The following is a 6000-nucleotide window of genomic DNA, read 5'->3' as shown; positions in this document are numbered from 1 at the left end:
CTGCCAACTGCAGCCTAGCTTACCAATTTACCTGACATAACTCTTGGCTGTTTTTTAACTTTTATTCAAACAAACTTAATCTATGGTAAAATTTGAATGACTCTATGGGATTATTACATCTTTAATTAAATATGCTAATTTCATTTTTAAAATCTCGAAGTTGTAAATGCTTTGAGACAGAACTTAAAGATTTCTTGGTAGGGTATTTCACGAAAACTGTGGATGTTCTTATAGAAGAAGTCTTAAGCAACAGATTTTTAAAAATTAATTATAGTTTAGGTCTGTCTATTCCCTGTTTTCTTTCCTTATAGATTGCAGATGAATGAGATCACCCAGTATTTGTCCTTCTCCCTCTGACTTATTTAGTTTTTTTTTTTTTTTAATTTTTTTTTTTCTTTTTGGGTCACACCCGGCGATGCACAGGGGTCACTCCTGGCTCATGCACTCAGGAATCACCCCTGGCGGTGCTCAGGGGACCATATGGGATGCTGGGATTCGAACCCGGGTCGGCCGCGTGCAAGGCAAACGCCCTACCCGCTGTGCTATCGCTCCAGCCCCTGACTTATTTAGTTTAACATGATACTCTCCAGTTACATAACATTTAGCAAACTTCATGATTTAATCTTCCCTAACGGTTGTATAGTATTTCATTATGATTATATGCTATGACTTTATCCATTCATGTTATCAGACATATGGATTATGGTATTTTTGCTATTGTACAGAGTTTGCAGCTAAGTTTTAAAACATTTTTATATTCCTTTTGAAATCCTCTCAATATAATCTAAAATGCTAAGCGGTAGCACAGAGGGTAGGGTGTTTGCTTTGCACTCGTCCAACCCAAGTTCCATTCCTTCATCCCTCTCAGAGACCCTGGCAAACTACCGAGAATATCTTGCTCACACGGCAGAGCCTGGCAAGCTCCCTGTGGCATATTCGATACGCCAAAAACAGTAACAACAAGTTTCACAATGGAGACGTTACTGGTGCCTGCTGGAGCAAATCAATGAACAATGGGATGACAGTGCTACAGTGACAGTGAATATAAGCTGTCACTCATTTTCGAACCTGCAAACATAATTCACTGTAATATTAAATAATAAGCAAAATCATCTTTGATTCCCCTTTACTAATGTAATTCTGTTTTTTCTATACTGTGTATAAGAGCTAAAATGGGTATAGGGGCTGGAGCGATAGCACAGCGGGTAGGGCGTTTGCCTTGCACGCGGCCGACCCAGGTTCGATCCCCAGCATCCCATATGGTCCCCTGAGCACCGCCAGGAGTAACTCCTGAGTGCAAAGCCAGGAGTAACCCCTGTACATCGCCGGGTGAGACCCAAAAAGCAAAAAAAAAATAAAATAAAATAAAATAAAATAAAATGGGTATAATCAGAAACTGAGGTGGTAGTGCTCGGAAAAGAGATATCTATTTCAAAATATGAAAGAGACAACCAAATCAGAACTAAGTTTAGCTCTACATCTCAGATTTTAACTTTCTGTGCTAAAGAGTAAATATAATCAAACTACTTAAAAAAATCTACAAATAGTAAAATGTTTTTGAAGGCTGATAATTTCCATTTGTTACTTGGTTTCTTCCATTGTGGCAGTATCAAAGAATTTAGTTTGTGAAAATTACTAATCTAAGGAGTGAGTTTAAAACCCACATTTTCATTTGTAAATCATTGTCTTCAGTTACCCTTTATATGTGGCTATTTTCATCAAGCCATGTAACTTATAATATTCCATAGTTCACAGCATTGTAAAGCAAAATGATGTTAGTTTCTTTGGCATTTAGCTTTTTTTTAATCTTTTACTTTTCTGCGTATTTTTCCTTTTCTCTTTCTCCTAGTTTTGTTTATATGCACGATCATTCTAAAAACTGCTGATACACTCAAACTATTGTGCTCGCTTCTAAGAATAATCTTTATTATATGCACAATTATGGGAAGGACAGCCAGTTATGCTAAGCTTTTTTCAGTGAACATGTAGATAAGCAGTCACTTTTCCTGAATACAAAAGAGGCAATGCATTTGTACTAAGACTGTCCTTTGCTTGGTGTCATCTAATCCTTTCTTTTTGAAAATGTAAAAATTTATTTTTATCAAAGTCACACATGCACATAGCTTTAAAAGTAAGTAGTTCTGGAGGATTTATAACAAAACAAACAAAACTCAAGACAATACCATCTCCTCACTCCCTTCTTATCCCTCGGTCCTGTGCCCCAGTAACAACCATTTTTAGCCCTTCTTCGAGCTCCCAGGATTTACCTCTATGTTTCTGAATAACATCTTCATCTGATATATTTCCTCATTTCATCAGGCATTTTCTATGGACCTTCTACTTTGGAACAGAGAATTCACATTCCCATCTCACACGCAACATACATTCACCCTTCTTTTCCTTCCAGTATGTACTGATTATAATTTGTTACAACACATTTTTTTAATTTCAAAGTTAACATTTTTCTATGTATTTTTAATTTTTAATGATCCCCAACTTGTATGAAACACTATACAACTTTGACCAATTCATCAAGATAAGTTTGCCCTACCACTTTTATTGCTTTCTTGGAAGTATCTTTCCTGGAGCTGGGAGACCTCTTATAGTAGACCTTCTACCATTGATGTGAAATTTCTTTTGTCATACCCAGTGGTGCTCAGAATTATTCCCGACTGTGTTCAGGGATCACTCCCGGCAATGCTGGAGGATGATATGGAGTGCAAGGGATCAAATCCTGGTCAGTCATGTGTAAGGTGAGCACCCTGCCTGTTGTTCTATCCCTCCGTCCTGTTGTTGACTTGAAATTTCTTACACTCAAAAACGTTTGGAATTTATTTCCATCACTCCATAAGTTCCCCCAATTCCTGCTAGGACAGATCTCTGAGTGCAGAGACAGGAGCAAATCCTGAATTCCATGGGATGTGTTTCCCTGTCCCATCCCCTATTAGCAAACAAGATGAAAACAAACAAAAAGTTTCAGAAAAGCATATGTAGCAGTTACTACTTTGGAGCAGCATATGTGCTAGAAAAATCTCTGCAAGGACAGGTGGTAAACTGTAAGCTGGGTTGTCTTTGAAACATAGGACTCAGTAACTGGTGAACAGGAATGAAAATTAATATACTTTTCCTTTTTGCTTTATTGATATATAATTTACATGCTATGAATTCCAACAGTTTTAAATACGTAATACGGACTTTTTACTATATTTATGGAGTTGTCAATTCTCACCCAACCTAATTTTATAACATTTCCATTATTTCTAAAAGAAAACTTGTGTCCATTTAGTGATATCATATTCTCACTCCCAAACTGAGGCAACCACTAGTCTATTTTCTTTCTCAACATATTTGCTTTTTTGGAACATTTTGTACATACTTATGTAGCTTATTGTTCTCTACTTTGTATCACTATTCAAACTACAAAACCAAGTTCCCTGAAGAGAGTGACACAGAGTCTCTTGCCCCTCTGCCTGGCTGTCTTCACCAGAGCCCCTCAGAGGGAACGGGTTGCCTTTCCCTCCCCACCCCGAGCTGAGTCTTGACAGTTGAAGACCTTTGGAACTCAGCCATAGCCATGCTCAAGGCCACTCTCCACACGTTCAGACAAGCCTCACATATGAAGGAAGTGGCAGAGGAACGCAGGTGTGCGGGACCCGGGGCCGAGATCTCCAAGGCTGCTCGGATTGGGACTGGTCCTCCTCCACCCAGATCCCCCATTTTCCAGTAGCTAGGCAGCCATACCCAGAGACTGCCCCCAGAGCCATGTAATCCCATCAACAGCCAACATCCAGAGACTATAAAACCAAGCTTCTGGAAGCTAATAGCCTAATTCTCCCTCTTGGAGAACCTGACAAGCTACCAAGAGTATATTGCCCACTCAGGAGAGCCTAGAAAGCTCCCCATGGCGTATTTATATCCCCAATACAGTAACAGATGTATACATACCTCTCAGAGAACCCAGCAAGCTACCAAGAGTATACTGCCCGCACGGCAGAGCCTGGCAAGCTACCCTTGGCGTATTCGATATGTCAAAAACAGTAACGATAGGTCTCATTTCCCTGACCCTGAGAACCTCCATCGTTGGGAAAGACAATTAAGGAAAAACTGCTAAAAATCTCAGGGCTGAGTGTAATAGAGACTCACTGGTGCCCGCTCGAGTAACTTGATGAACAATGGGATGACAGTGACACAGTGATCATTATTCTAAAATACATAACCAAGTAAAATATTATCTAATTGGTCCTATTATTACATTTTCTCACAAGAAGAAACTGCAACATGTAAAAAGTTAAATGATGTCTTTTAGGGGCTGGAGTGATAGCACAGTGGGTAGGGCGTTTGCCTTGCACGCGGCCGAGCCGGGTTCAAATCCCAGCATCCCATATGGTCGCCTGAGCACCGCCAGGAGTAATTCCTGAGTGAAGAACCAGGAGTAACCCCTGTGCATCGCCGGGTGTGACACAAAAAGCAAAAATAAATAAAGATGTCTTTTAGTATGGTCAGGAATAAAATTAGAATGTCATGAATAAGGTCCCATTTCCTATTTTTATTTCATCAATATTATACCTCACTTTGGCTTAGCATACAATGAAACTTAGATTTAATCATTGTTCACTTAAGTGTAAATCTTTGTAAAAGGTCAAAACATTTACCATTTGGAAAGGAATGGACAAATCATTAGACTGAAAGAAGATATGGGTATGAGAGTAATACCGTATAGGAATTCCTTCTTATTAGCTTATTTTAAGAATCCATAAACATTGATATAATTGTGTCACCTATTACAAAGGACAGCCAGCCACTAATGTTGAGATTAATAATTCAGTCCAAGGTTGTCAGACAGATCATACAAATTTATATTTCAATAGTTTTAGAAATTTATCTATGATATTTTCCCAGATTCACTCCACTAGATACTTTAGTGACTTGTTTAACCTTAGACATACTTATGAAATTATTGTTGCTTGTTAAAAATCTAATAGTCAAATTCATGATGAGTTCCTTTGTAAGTGAATAATAATGGTTAATAAAAATAATGATAATGAAAAGCCCTTTAGTGTATTTACTATAACTTGTCACTAATTAGGGAGGTGCTTTATTGAACGCTAAAGTATTAGACCTCAAAAAGAAACTAGGAAGAGGCTCTATTTTCAATTCTATTTTCATTTTCACTGAAGGAAATCCAATTATTTTCATTAAAGAAAAGCTTTTCCTGGAGAGGTTAATGAATATGCCTAATGTCACAAAACAACTAAATGAAAGAGTTCCAGTTTGAACCCAGACTTTAATCAACATGCTTTTTAAAGACATTGTTACATTAGCCTCTTTCCTGACTTTTTGTTATATTTTGTCCTTTTGTTTTATTCCTGTTAATGCACTTTATTTTATCTAGTACGGTATGCCTAACTTGTAAATAACCTAAAATCTTTTTTGGAGTACAGTGGGTTTGAATTATTGTTTGGACTTTTGTGCTTGGTCCTGTACTCTATTAAGTGAAAAACAAAAAACTTGGGGGGTTTTGTTTCTGTTAATACTTTTAATTTCTCTTGCCACCTAAGGAAAGAGTTGTCCTCATGGAATAGTTTGTCTTTGCCAAGAAAAAGCAAGAACCAATCAATCAATATTGATTGAGTCAATGTGGAGAATATAAAGAATCATGCTCAAGTTCCTGCCCTTTGGGAGCACATTTAACTGTTGAGTGAAAACCACAAATCTGTGAAAAACGATTATTAACATCATTGATGATGGGCCGTCCACACAACATAAATCAATGGTTAAAGCCAAAGGAAGGTATAGAAATTATCTTCCTTTTTCTTTTTAAAGGATTGGTACTCTCAGTCACATCAGGATTTTTTTTTTTTTGACATCTGAGATACGGGCAAACTCTGAGTGGGTATCAATGATCTTTGGAGAGATGGAGGGAGCCTTCTTCATTTTGCAGGAGGAGTCGTGGCTCTGCCCGTGTTAGGACTGGGAATGAAGCGTAAAAGAGAGGCAAAG

Source organism: Sorex araneus, chromosome 8, assembly GCF_027595985.1.
Source record: "Sorex araneus isolate mSorAra2 chromosome 8, mSorAra2.pri, whole genome shotgun sequence".
Lineage (NCBI taxonomy): Eukaryota > Metazoa > Chordata > Mammalia > Eulipotyphla > Soricidae > Sorex > Sorex araneus.
The sequence above is the reverse complement of the archived record's forward strand: the minus strand, read 5'-3'. Positions refer to the sequence as shown.